Source organism: Chaetura pelagica, unplaced genomic scaffold (assembly GCF_000747805.2).
Source record: "Chaetura pelagica isolate M959 unplaced genomic scaffold, ChaPel_1.0 scaffold117, whole genome shotgun sequence".
NCBI classification, from domain to species: Eukaryota; Metazoa; Chordata; class Aves; order Apodiformes; family Apodidae; genus Chaetura; species Chaetura pelagica.
Window position 1 is genome coordinate 2,405,334 of NW_009954185.1, and position 14,719 is coordinate 2,420,052.

The window sequence follows — 14,719 nt, forward strand, 5'->3', positions numbered from 1 at the left end:
TTAAAGGATACAAGAAAGTGAAACTTGGGAACAAGGACAAAATTAAAAGCAAGATTTTTATTTAACAACCTGGACCTGTAGGTTGAATCTAAAAGCTTAAACTCTAAGAAAGGGTTGTGTTTGTGTGTACATTAGTAGATATCCACATAGTTTGGTTTCATATGTGGAGCTCTTGTTCCTGGAAATGATTAATCTTTTTATAATGGCTAGAGCTTTTGGTATTGAATGAAACATTCTAGATGTCACCAACTCAGGTTTGGCAATTGAACCAGCAACAATAATGGTCTCGCTCTCCTTCCCCTCCCACCCTGGTAGGGAAAGGAGAGAGATAAGAAGGAGAGAGACTTCCTGAATTGAAAACTAAATTAGGCACCTTAATTTAAATACTAATGACAAAAGAAAATATTTACAATTATATACAAATGTGTTCAGGAATGTGCAAAAACCCTATTGCCTCTCCCTAGCTGTGAGCAGTTCCAAACTGTCTTGGAGCACTGTCAGAGAGAGCAGAGCAGACGGGAGCTGAGGACAGTTATGAGGGTCAGGAATGCATGAGCCCAGGGGTCAACAGTGATGCAGAGCAGGGAAGAAGCAGGAAGGGACTTGACTTCCATGATCCCTGACCCTACACTTACGTAGATAAATGGAATGGAATACTTAGGTGAATTTTGCTGTCCATTTAGCCCACCCCTCCCTACAGGAGGGTTGTAGGCATGACTCTTCTGCTCCTGTAGCATCTGAGGCTGCAGATTGAACAAGTAGAACAGAGTGACCTTAGTGCCTCAGCAGTAACATAAACATTCTGGCATTACCAGTTCACTAGCTGAAAAACTTGCTAGTAGTTAAAATGGAACTCACTGAGATGAAAAAAAATAAACAAAAACAAACAACCCAAAAAACCACAAAAAAAACCCCACTAAAAAGGTAACTGGCTCCATCATGGCTTAAACCAGGACACTAGAAAAACAAATTTTTTTTCCAAGTGCTTCTAATTGCCTATGAGTAAGATGTGTTGAAATGGTGCAAGAGACCACTCCATAAAGAACGATAGTGGATGAGAATGCACAACAATGTGAAAGACACCAAAAGTGAAAAGCCAGCGTTGAGAATTGAAGTATTTTTGCAGATGTTTTCCAAGTCCACATCCAGTTGTGCATCTGTCAGGCTGAGTTTAAACTCCTGCTTATTTTCTCCCCATCTGTAGATCCTCTGGGCTGGTCTGTGTCTGCACTGACTGTTATTGCAGCACTCACATCTCTGCTGTGCACCTTCAACACCTAGAAGTAAAAAAGTTTAGGGGCTGAAAAGAAATTTTCAGTTGTGTTCAGGTTGGGCCAAGCAAAATCATGCTAACACTTGAAGGGAATAGCTTGAAATGCAGAGTGATGAATTAGCTCCTGACTTTCCAAATGTTAAAATTTTATCAGTGGGCACTAGCAGGCCAGCTATAAGTAGTAGTAATAACAATTTTATTTATTGAGCACCCTTCCATTGTTAATGTCCTGCTAGATGGCTCACAAAAGATCTAATATGCTGTTAATGTCCTGCTGGGAGCCTCATAAAAGAAATAAAATATAAAGACAGTTATATGCTTAATGTTTTATGCTTTTGCTTTCATGTTGATGTAGAAGATTACAGTAAAAAGGCCAATTCTGCATCTTCATGGAAATTAATGGAGTTTCAACAACTTATTCTGGATCTGAAAGAAGTCTAAAATATGTTGATGATTGTTCTTTATGTTCAATCAGCTGATGCTGAAACATTCCTGATTGATGTGCAAGGTACCCCAACTGGATTAATTAGAAGATAAAATACTACTTTCCTTTCTAAATTCTGCTTTCTGCAAAACCCACTTGATATAAAATGTCATGTTAGGGAGGCTTCTTTTCCCCATATTTTGACTAAATTGCTATCTCTTGTGCTTGTTCTTTGCATCTTTATGTTGTTAATTAAAAATGTTTCATTGTATGCCCAGTATTGTTCACAGTCTACTAGTTTTTTATCACTTAGATAAAAGCAATCTACTTGATGCACAGCTGGTCTCCAGAGTGATCTGGTTGCTTTTGTGATAGGCCTTAGACACCTAATGCTGTGCAGAGCACATCTAAGCTTTTTCAAATAACTGAATTAAAGTACTTGCAGGTGAACTTGTTTTATAACAATATATCTGAAAAAAAAAAATCAGATTTATGACCAGTCTCTGCCATGCTTTTTAACATTTAGTAGCATTGTGGTCCTTGAGTGGTCCCACTGATTTCTTGATGAGATACAACTCATCTTGGACGTGACTTCCTTTTTCTCAGTCTTCTGGTGAGAGAGGAAAGCATCTCAACTCTGGAGAGGAATCACATCTGTAAATCTTAAGAGGGAAATACGTGCCTTTCTATTAGTGTGGACTTAGATGCCAAATTACTTATGAGGTCTAAAAGTTGGTGTTGGGCCTCCCAATGGTTGTTGGATAGCCTGGCCCACACATGCTTCTATGAATCCTGCACTAAGGTCCTTGATGTTCTCCATGTCTCTGAGACACTGGCTGCTCTGCTCCCAGCTTTGGATTTTGGTGAGTAACAGGACACCTCACTATTAGGCTTTGGAGTTTGCTGCTTGACTTTTCTTTGCCAACTTAGCCCAGAAATGAGGCTGCATCCTGCTTTTCTGTAATCCTGCTTTTACTGTACATAATTGCTACTGAGTTGCTCTTGAAATAAATAAATATAATCCTTTACCTTAGTGTAAAAAGTTACTATATTTGCCCCATTCTCCAACATTTTAATGTTTTCTCAGCTTTTAATAGAACAAACAGGATATTTTTAAGTAAGCCACTTATTTTTCAGAGCACATACTGAGAGCAGTTAACAGTTTTTCTTCTTTTTATTGAAGTTTGTGGGTATTTTTTTCTTTTTTTCTTTTTAACTTCAAACCTGCTTCCAGATGGTATCACACATTGGTGGTAATAGTCAACTGCTACCAAATATACTTTAATCTACACTTCCCTAGGAATTTATTACCTAGCTGGCATTGGTCCCAAGAAAATAAAATAGTTGCAAATCCTAGGTTATTAGGCTTCATCAAATTCTGTTTAACGTTTGCCCTGTTCACCTTGTAACCAAGCCAAAGTCATTAGACTTGTTGGTCATGGGAAATGTAGACCCCATTTATATTTGACTAATTTTTTTCAGAATTTTTAAACCTATTTACTCTAAAAAGAAATGTGTCATCCTCAGTGGGCTTGGAAGTGTTTTAGAGAGTCTTTTCTGTTTCTTAAGCACTGTCTGGCTTTGTTCACACTTCCTTAAAGGCATGTAGTGGCTCAAGAGGATTAGGATAACTCAAACCCAGCATTTTTAACTCCCAGTGGAAATTAATCTCTTGAAAAGAAAGCTGTGCAGGATTTTTTCTTGCTTTATTTCTTAAACTGCCTGTAGCTCTGTCATCATTTCAGACAGTGTTTAAGGACCCCAAGCAAAGCCTACTATATTAAAATATTTTATTATAGCTCTTCCTGATAAAATCTTATACCAGCCTAATTACTGTATTTTTGGGCTTCCTAAATCTTCTCTATAGAAGCAATGCCTACTGCTCTAAATATTGCTGCAGGTGTACCACATCTAAAAACAAATGGGAATTTTGCATTGCTATGCATAATACAAGATAACAGTTAAGCTTCTTTTCCAAGCAATATGCAATAGTTGGCTTCCTCAAGCTCTAGTCATTCTTCATGGTGAAAGGTCTAGCACCAGACATTTGCCCCCTGCTACCAGCTGCTGTTGTGGTTCCCTGTTCCACTTCTTTCTGTCTTCCCCAGCAAAAAAAATACTTGAGATATCAGTAATTCTTTAATGACTTGCAATTTTCATGAGTAGAAATGCTGCACTCAAAGTTATTTTTTGTTACCTAATATGGGCCTGTTGTAAGATTAGAACCTTTGTACTGTAACTTAAAATGAAGTGATATAGATTTAAAGCGGAGGCTGGAAATAAGGAGGAAGTATTACATACAAGTTTTGGCACTGTTCTCAAAAGCAAGTATGTTCAGAAAACCTCAGCTTATATTCCATTAGTCAGAAACAGGCAGTCCTCGAATTTGTCATATTATGAATGTGATGCCCCAGCTCAGCCTTCCATCAGAGTGTCTTATGTACAGATGTCTGATCTGCAATGGTCTAAGCTAAGGTTTTAGCTCATCCTAGAGTGGCCTGTGCCTACACGGAGGCGATTAATGGTAACACTGCTCTGGAGCAGGTAACTTGTTGAGACTTGGTAGCTCATCATCCGTTTTATGCCTTGCAGAACTCTAGTTTTGATGAGACTGAAATAAGATATTTCTGCTCTAATCGAAGAAGATGCCTGAGAATTTTCTGTGTAATCATGCTGTAAACAACTGTGGGTTATAGTTCTTTATTTTTTGTTCTTTACTTAATGGCAGTCTTCTCTACTCATCTGTGGTGTACAGCATTGTACAAAGTAGTAATCAAAGAAATGGAAACATATTCAACATTTTCACTTAGCTTTGTTTTCCACATAAGAAATAATTTCAGACTGTACTTCGATTGTACAAGTTCATATTCATTTTATTCCTGAGAATATCCTTATCAGAAAGCTACTAGTACAGATTTTTGGGTTGGAATACTAGAGCATCTGAGACCAGGGCCCTTCATTGTCTGAGTTCTGTAAGGACACATTTTTATGAATTTACTGAGAATAGATACAAGCTGAGCTTAATAAATACTGAGGTTAGACTTGAGCTTCAGCTGACAAGATAGTAAAGCTGTACAAACCTTTCTTGTAAAACATCACCAGTCACTAGGAAACATCATATCTGAGCATGGGAATGAAAATATAATGGGTTTGATGCCAATTAATTATAATTTGTGGAATATTTTCTGTTTTTCTTCCTCAGCTGAGAATCATTAGGGCTATTATTTCTCATGATGCAGGAGCCAGCATTGCTACCATTTACAATAAATTTTCTCATTTTAAAAAAATGCAGGTCCTTCAATTTTTATAAATCTTCTACTTGCACTTTCCTTATCACATATATGTAAACATATGCATCTTTCTTATCTTAAAAGAGACCTTAAGGTCAGAATTCTGTTGTTGTTGTTTTTTTAAATGCCTCTATAGTAACTGCTTACCCTAGACACAACCGTACAGGAAGTGTTTCTTAATTCATTATGTAAGTGAATTTTCTTGTAGCTTCTCATATTGCTTTTTTTGTTTGTTTGTTAAATAAATCTCTCTTGAACAGAAGTTGTAAGTACAAGTTGGAACAGTGTCCTGGTCTGTGGAGAACTTCGTCAGGAAGGATGGTGTGCAAGTCCAATCTACCTCATGGCCCCTCATTTAAAAAATACTTATTGTAGAAAAACTAAAACTGCTTGCATTCTGTAGCATTTTCATTAAAGATGGTTAACAGTGCTATAACTGTTCAGCTGTTGCTAATAGTACTCTCATATTGCACCTTCTGGGGGTTACTATCTTGCTATTTAAAAATAAATAGACTGATATATAGGCAGACACACCAAAAAGAGGTAGTATTACTGACAACTCCACTATAACTTGCAGCCCTTTAGCATAAAACTCCACTACTAAATCTCTCAGGGTAAACTATGCAGAGAAAGAAAAGCCCCAAGGTATTAAGAGTGATTTTGATATAAATTCCAATTTTATTTTATGGCCATTTTACAGCTGCTTCTAGATATCTTCTCTCGTAAACTACAAGGTACAAGGCAAATGTTACCTCTTTTTTTTTTTTTTTTCCTGCAGGGTTTCAGACAGTTGGTTTACTGTGACATGTTAGCAGTCTTTTCTCTGCACTGCATGTTCACAAGAATGAATTTTAATGAGACTTAGCCAGCAGAAGACCCATAAAGAAGATGTGATTATGTTTTAAGCATTCATTAAAAAAAGTTACATTAAGTTTACACATTTTGGTTTTGTCTGTGACAGTTGAGAGAAATAGACTGAGAGCATATGAGGTCATGTAAATCCGTACAGTTGAAATTAATGTATTGTAAGGGCTGCATATTCAGAAAACATTTCTCTGTGCAAATAGGAAAGCTTTTTATGGGTGAAGGCTAAATGGAAAAAAAAAAAAAGAAAATGCTGGAAGCCACTGGCCAGTGGCAGTACTAAATCTTGTTATCATCACTGCATGTGTGATTACAGGATAAAACCTTTACTTGGCCACTGAGCAGGAATAACAAGCAGGAAAACTGGGAGTTGTTGGTATCCTTATTTTAAATCCCCCAAGGAAACTTTAGCCCTGTGAAAGGAAGGCTGCTTTAGCAATGTATGGAGGGATGCCTGAAATTTGGAACAGTTCCTGTCAGCAGTGGGATCCCCTTCTGCAAACTGAGGGAATGCTTTCATACAGTAGTAATCGGCTGCAAGTTTAAAAATATGTAATACATGAACAATTATGCGGTATAGTGATGGGGATGTCAAATTCTGTATGGATTGCATGCAGTGAATGAGTAATAATTTCTCTAAATTAGGATTTTATTCTTACCAGCTAATGTTGCTGAAGATATTCCCCCCATTTTTCACATTGGAAGTTGGTTAAAATTAAAGCTTGATGGGATACTTTGAGTACTGTGTTGGAACTTAGTTTAAAAGTTTAAGCTCCCTTGATTTGTATCACTAATAGTTCAATTATTATTATTCATTGCCTATTTGTGCCTTCCACTGAACATCTTTTTACAGTAAAATTTGACAGTATTACCTGCTGTCTATCAGAATGGGGAAAATATAATTTCATAAAACAAATAATAAATCTGTTACTTATAAGGCAAGAAGTGTTCTTGCTCTAAAAGAATCATTCTCATTTTTGCTGTGAGGATGGTGATAAATGCTACAAGATTTTTATTACTATGATATAGTTCCACTCGGCACCAGAACACAACTTCTCATCTTCGGGTAATGACATAGTTAAATGACCTCTTCATCACTCTATGCAAGCAATATGTTAAACATTATTTAACAAATGTTGTTTATAAGCTCTGTGGAAAAAACTAGCAGCATACTTGTTTATTCTTAGAATCCAGGCTTACAGCCAAGACCCTCGATGTACAGAGGGAAAACAATTTTAATTGTACTAATGTAGGTCAGTAGGGTATGTCTAATAGCTATTTTCTCCTGTCCTAGCTGATGCCAGATTTATTTTGAAATGTAAAGTAATATATTAATTTTGGTATTAAGAATATCAAAAGGAAATATTTAATGTTTTCTAGTATTGCTTGTTGTTCACACGTATAAAATGAACAAACTTCTGATTTGGAAAAAAAGATCAGATGACTAAAAATGCAGTGTTTTGGGAAACTAAGTCTTTGAAAGTTGTTGTTGTTTTTGTTGTGGGTTTTTTTTTTGTCTTTTGGCTACTGCCTACCACAGATAATTTATCAAATTTATACCATGACTTCTCAAGTGCACTAGAATGAAACAGACCAAACAGAAGTTACTGTTCTGATTTAATTTTCTTAGAGTACGCCAGTGGGAATGTGGACCTTTTTATATCCAGTTTCTACTTTAATTGCAGTTTTATTCAACCACTCAATTCTATTAGTCTATCACAGTACAGAAATTCTGCCTGATATTTTTTCATTCTCTCTTTAAACATAATAGGATTTTTATTAGGCATGTCTTTAAACAAACAAACAAACAAAAACAAACCCCAAAACCACCTGGTAACAAATTTCTATTAATATTCCTTTTAAAGTAGCAAAAGAAACTCCTAACCCTAATTAGTTCATCTTATGTACAGATGAGCAGAATATATGTGCATCTATGTATAGATGTAAAGAGCCATATCATGTTGTGAACAACCCTAAGTTTCTAATGTATGTTAAAAAACTTTATTTTGTGAATTTGAGACTGAAAGTCTAATAGCATGGGAGTATTTGATATGCAAGTTCTTCAGTTCAACTTTGTTTTTTCTAGTGGTTCAGTCAGAGGGAGTAGTTGGTGAATCCTGGCCTATTGATTTTATTACCTTGGAAGTGCTTTGCCAGTCCTACATGGGAGGCTGCTGATTAGCAGCCCTAAATAGCAGTTGGGTAGTTGAATGGGTATGCTTGCTGCTCCACACTAGAGGTCTTTAAAATACCCTTAAAGCTCTTATTTCTAGCTAAGCATGTATTTGTTCATAGGCTGGACATAGGAAGAACTCCCTCCCATTAATGATTTTCAATTCTTAATATAAGATTACTTCATAAATGCAGATTATCTCAGCATAAATGTAGTAATCAATGTTACATTGTGGAAGGTTCCAGCTAGTTTTATTCTGAAAGAACTGAGACACCTTAGATACTGAACATTTCATGGCTAGGTATAAAGTTTAAGCTTCACTTTACACTAAAATGTAGTGTCCCTTGCTAGTCTGGTCTTCCAGATGCACAATTATCTCAGTGTAAGTGGTGGTTTTAGAAAATTGGAACTTGTATTTTGAAAAGGCTTAAATGTGGTTTAGGTTAAGGACTTTCTTGATGATGCAGTCTTTCTACAACTTACATAGGTTGTTCCACATCAGCTAATATTAAAAAAAAAAAAAAAAAGTTGATAATTCTTGGCTGAAAATAACACTTTACAAACACAGTGTTATAGAGGCAATGATAGAATAGTTTTCTACAGTAAGTAGCTACAGATAAGTAAGATAAACAAAAAAAAATTGGAAAAACTGTTACTATTATATATTGCATTCCTACCTTTCACAGAAAAAATAATCTCTGATGTACATGACATCACTATCAGTGATGTGTCAATCATTAATTTCCCACCAACTATCAAACAAGAAAAGCTATTGAGCAATATTCATCATTGCAATAAACAAAATTAAACAAGATGTTTCCTAATGTGCTTTATCCTGAACAACAGGAGCATGTGAAAGGGAATGTTTAGTGCTTTTGCCTCAGGCTTACGTGTCATTGATACCATCTAACTAAATTTATCTTGTTAAACAGTGCAGACTCCTGGGGGGGAGGCTTACTTGGGTTTAGAGAGTGGTTTAGTTTGGTAACAGCTTTTTCTGTTTATAGGCAATTTAAGGAGGAGCTGAAATCTATTAGTTGTGAACTGGGAGAAGATTGTCCATGCTGGAATGTTTCCATGGGCTAAACCAAACAAGTTTATAATCTCAACTGATTATTTGGCTAGAGTCTATATAGATAACAAGGTAGCCAAGCAGTCTTGAGTTAATGGTACATTTGAATTTGAATTTGGCTGACTTTTTTATCATCTAGGTTTCTGAGATCCTCAGTAGATCTTGTATTCTGCTTCTTATTTATGATTTCTACCACCGTGCACAGACTAGGTGATGTAATTCACAACAGACTTTGAGGAACTCACTATTATATTTCTCTATTACCTAAACAAAGACAGCTCCTTGGCAAGGGATTGTATGTTTTTTACTCCTTTTTTATTATTTATGTCTTTTTATTTTTAATGGTGAAGGTAACTAGAGAAGCACAGAACTTTTTGATCTTCCTCTTTTTGATATGTTAGTGCTTATACCTTTTGTTCACTCAGGTTCTTCTATCTCCCAGTTCAGCTCCCTGCTAGTTACAGGGGGCAGGAGAGGGAGTTTGTCCTGAAGGACTGAAAAAAGTTATCGTTTATTTAAAAACAAACAAAGCCTCATCTGAATTACATAGTGCAGAGGCTGGCCTCTTTGTGAAAGCTGTAGGTATATGAATGATTTGCTATATGTAACTGGACTTGCTAACCAAGTCCAGTTTATGTTAATTCCATAATTTTGTTAATTTATAGCTTTGCAGTTTCCAGGAACTGCTTTAATTTGAGCCAGGTATTAATTCTGCTTACACTCAATAGCTGGTCTCCTTGAACTGTGAAGTGGGTTTGTGTTGTTTTGTTGGTTTTTTTCTCCTCTCTTTGTCCTTTTATGTTCTTGCCACCTAAGTCTGGCTCAACTGTGGCTGAAAAGCAAAGCAAAGAAAGAAACAAATTTGTCCATAGGTGAATGAAACACCATTGCACGAATAAACAATCCAGCTAACTTTTAAAAATTAAACCTGATCTGAGGATCTAACTTCATTGTAACACAGAATCCATGGCAGCAAATTTTGCATTTTCATATTTCACCTTACCCAGTGCCTTATGTTGCCTTGAGCTCATGGGCAAAGAGGTGGACAGATCTCCAGCAGCAGTCTTTCTGCTGCAGAGGAGAATGTAGGACCTCAGTACACATCTGCTTCTCTACTACTGTGCAGTAACAGGATGTCTTTCTCATTCTGGGACCCCCACAACAAAAATAGCTTTGTGTCGAGTCACACAAGTGCATCTGAGGCCTGTGTCATGACTGGGGGAAGAAACAAGTCTCAGTGCGAGACATGCAACCTGGAGCAAACACCTTCCTCAGCTGGCATGCATCACCTCTATACAGCACCACCCTCCTGACACAGACACCTCATTGCAGGGTAGTTTCTTACTGCTGCATGTTGCAGTGTTTCTTTGGAAACTGCTGCAGTAGTGGTGCCTCTCTCATAAAGTCTTTGGATGGATCTTACAAAAAGTAGTTAATATTTATGAGACTTGGAGGAGTATGTGCTCTGTTTAGCATTATGTACTTGTTTTGGTATTTGGGTATTTTGATGCTCAATTGTTACAGCACCTGTTGTTCTTCACGTGTTTTCTTTATCTTCTTAACAGTAAGTTAAGTGCATTACCTTAAAGTGTTAGGGGATAATGCTATTTCTCTTCCTGTAATTGTTTATTGACTAAATAGAACTTTCTTCAAGTGCATTTAATCTCAAATACCCAAAAAAAACTAGAATATGTGTGTATATATATGCTTTTTCCTCTGCAAAATAAAATTTTAGTTGTTGAAAGGTAGATTTTTGATTAGCAATTATAAGTTAATTTAGCCTAGTTTTCTAGGATTTTTATTTCAGCCTTCAGGATGAAAAAATCCTGAAAGTAAGCCAAATTTAGACATAGGTGCACAAACTTGTTTTGTAATTTTAAAGTATTTTTTTAATATTATTTTCATGGAAATTTTGAACTTAAGTAAAAAAAAAACAAAAATAAAAAACCCAAAACCAAACTGCAGTTAAATTATGGTAAAATAAATGCTTATAAAGATTAAATAACTTCTACAATAAATAATTTTATGATTGCAATACTAGGTTTCTCTTACTAGTGTATTATCTGTGGGGAAAAAAAAAGGATACCAGAAATATTTTCCCATTTATTTTCATAGAATCACAGAATCATCCTTGTTGGAAGGGACCTTGAAGATCATCAAGTCCAATCATTACCTAAATCCCCCTACCATAACCCGATTTACCTGTTCACCTGTGCTTAAATCATGTTGCTAAGCACTATATCTAAATTTCTTTTAAACACTTCCAGGGTTGGTGACTCCATCACCTCCCTGGGCAGCCTGTTCTAGTGTCCAACCACTCTTTTGGTAAAGAAATTCTTTCTAATATCCAGTCTAAACCTCCCCTGGCACAGCTTCAGACCATTTCCTCTCATCCTGTCATTACTCACTTGGGAGAAGAAGCCAGGCCCCACCTCCCTGCAACCTCCTTTCAAGTAGTTGTAGAAAGCAATGAGGTCTCTCATCAGCCTCCTCTTCAAACTAAACAATGCCAGTTTCCTCAGCCTCTCCTCATAGGGCTTATTCTCCAGACCTTTCACCAGCTTGGTAGCTCTCCTCTGGTCACACTCCAGCAACTCAACATTCTTCTGGTAGTGAGGGTTCCAGAACTGAACACTGTACTCAAGGTGTGGCCTCAGCAGTGTCAAGTACAGGGGCATGATCACCCCTCTACTCCAGCTGTCCACCCTATTCCTGATGCTGGACAGGATGCTGTTGCCCCTCCTGGCCACCTGAACACACATCTTTTTTTGTTCACCCATCAGTCCCCCATGCAACTTCAGTTGAACTTCTATTTTTGAGTAAGCTGAAATATGGATGTTTTGGTAAAAGCTGTGAAGTATTTTTGTGGTAACAATAGATCAATTGAGTGATAAGCACTTTCTAATTGAGAGTTCTTATTTTGGGGAGAAAGAGTTCTCTTTGTCAGAGTAAAAGCAGAAAGTGAACTCAAAAAAAATTCATTTTTAGTGTAATAATATCCAGAAAGAGACAGAAGGTAATAATGGCTTATCCAAAGATGTTAAGAATAAGGTAAAAATGTTGTATACCATAAAGTGAAAAGTATCAAGTCAATCTTTGTCACTCTATCTAAATGCATATTCTTAATATATTTTCATAGCTATGGGCATAAGACCTCTTTGTTAATGCAGAGGTACAGTGTCATTGCATAGGTCACCTTTCACGTCAATCCTGTTCATCACCTAAAATTATCTCCATGTCTGTGTGTTAGTATGTGTTTATATAAGGATGGAAGTAGCCTTGATTTCTGGCACTTTTATTAAATACATCATAACAAGTCTGACCTTATTTTTAGAAATCAGTAGTTCTGTCCTTCTTATTTGATTATCACCCTAGATGTCTAATTTTGGAAGTGCATGGGGAAAAGCTTGCAGTACCTGGTAGCAGTGAAGTATAAATGCCATTATGAAATTGATGTGTGTAATATAGGTCATGCACAGATTGTCTTTAATGATGCTTAGTCCAAACATGCATCATGGATTTTTTGTGAAGCAATGTCAATACAGAGGTTGCCTATGTGTCTTGTTTTTTTCTAGCACATGTATACACTATTTAAAATATTAAACTTGGGGTTATCCCTACTGTAAAACTTTCAAGACAGTTTTGCCTGCATGCTTTGAAGCAGGCTAATGGAATACTAACTTGGTTTTGATCCTAGGCAAATTTAGAACCTGTTTCTCCATTTGTGTTTTCAGTAGTTTCTCTTTCAATCTGCAGAAATATAATTGTGGGTTTTTTTAACTAAAAAAGAGAAAGCAATATGCAGTGGTCTGTGATCCTGTTATGATAGGGTTGTTGATAAGAGGCTATTTTAGTTTTAATTCTTATATTCTATTTTTAACTTTTGCATCATAATTAGTTGCATTTTACAGAGTCACTCCCAAACAGTGATGCTATACTTCAGCCAATTAAATTACAAATAATTCAAAAATTATGAATGCTATAGTTAAAAAAAATACTTCTGTGTGGATTTGTAGCACTGCACTGGATAAAGCTAAAACTGCTCTCATACTTATTGCTTAGTTGTTGATTCTCATGGCTATATCTGTAGTGAATTGATTTTCTGAAGTTAAACTGCATTCAGTCATGCAGTCATTCACTGCATTCAAGTGTACCCTACTGGCTTGTTATGCAAACCAGTACAACACCTTGCACTGTGACACAATGGATGTACTCAGAAAGGTTACTGTTAACTATAGGATGCAGTTACAGTTACCCAGTTGTACAATACAGTGACATACTAGGAAAGCATGTAATATGCATGTAATAAAGGTGCTAATAGCAAGTCCCTCTGGGACCACACTAACTGTATAGTTATCAGTGCTTACTGGTACAGCTAATCATAGAATCATAGAATGGTTGGAAGGGACCTTAAAGATCATCTAGTTTCAACCTCCCTGAATGGGCAGGGACATCTTCCATTAGGTCAGGTTCCTCAGGGCCCCATCCAACCTGGTCTTGAACAGTTCCAGACAGGGGGTCCTTCAAATTCCCTGGACAACCTTTTCCAGTGTCTAATAATAAATCAGGCTACTGTTTTCAGCCTGGAGGGAGCAGGTCAACAAGAAATGGGGAACACCACTTAACACTGCTTACAGTTATAGACAATAACCAAATTATGCAGGAACAAATAAATTTACAGATTTTAATACCAGGAAAAGAACACAGTTGTTTCATGTGATGGATGATAGTATAGGTAATGTAAAGAAAGATTTTTAAAATAAACCTGTGATTTTCTTAGCTAAATATAAGTTGGACTAAGGTTTTCAGGTTGTAATGTAGACTGCAAGACTTAAGCAGTTTGTGCCAGCAAAGAGTCTGTCCCATGAAGCCTGACTGAGATGCATTGCTATCAGAGCACATGTCAAAGACTAGTAGCTATCATCTACAGAACTGAAATACATGTATTACACTTAATTAGAAGAACCATTCCGGACTGTTAGTATTGATAATAAATTTTGTAGTTAAGATTAGAGAAAACTTCAGGATTACATAATTTGATGAAATGAAGATACTAGTTGAAGAATTGAAAAAAGAACCTATTTTCTAATTATATCCAGTTCTAATTGAACTACTTCACATAACATTGAAGCATTATGTGCAGCATCCTTATAAACAGCTTTTATTAGTTAGTTCTGGTAAAATCAACAATGTTAAAGCTGAAGTAACGAAGTGAGTGTTACATGGCACTAGGTACTGGTAGTAAGATGAAGTGGGATCTCCTGAGTCTTTAATGTTTCTTCCAAGGTCACACTGAGATATTTTGGGAAAGGTAAAGCAAAGTAGCTTGAATTGCTTCTCGTTGCATTGTTGTTGACTGCACTATTTAAAGTAAGTATTTATTCCAGTTATTGACTTCTACCAGTTAACTGAAAATTAAATAGCTACTCTTCTTTCTTCATAATATCCCGTGGTAAAACACAGGCATGAAAATGATTCCAAAGTACTTTGTTAAAGGAAAAGCATAACAGATGTGAAGGAATCCCTGCTTTTTTGAGTTGATTTTTTCTTTTTCAAGTAGTTTTTATAAATAAATGTTTTCATTTGGTTTCTTATGTAAACTACATTCACATTAACTAGATTC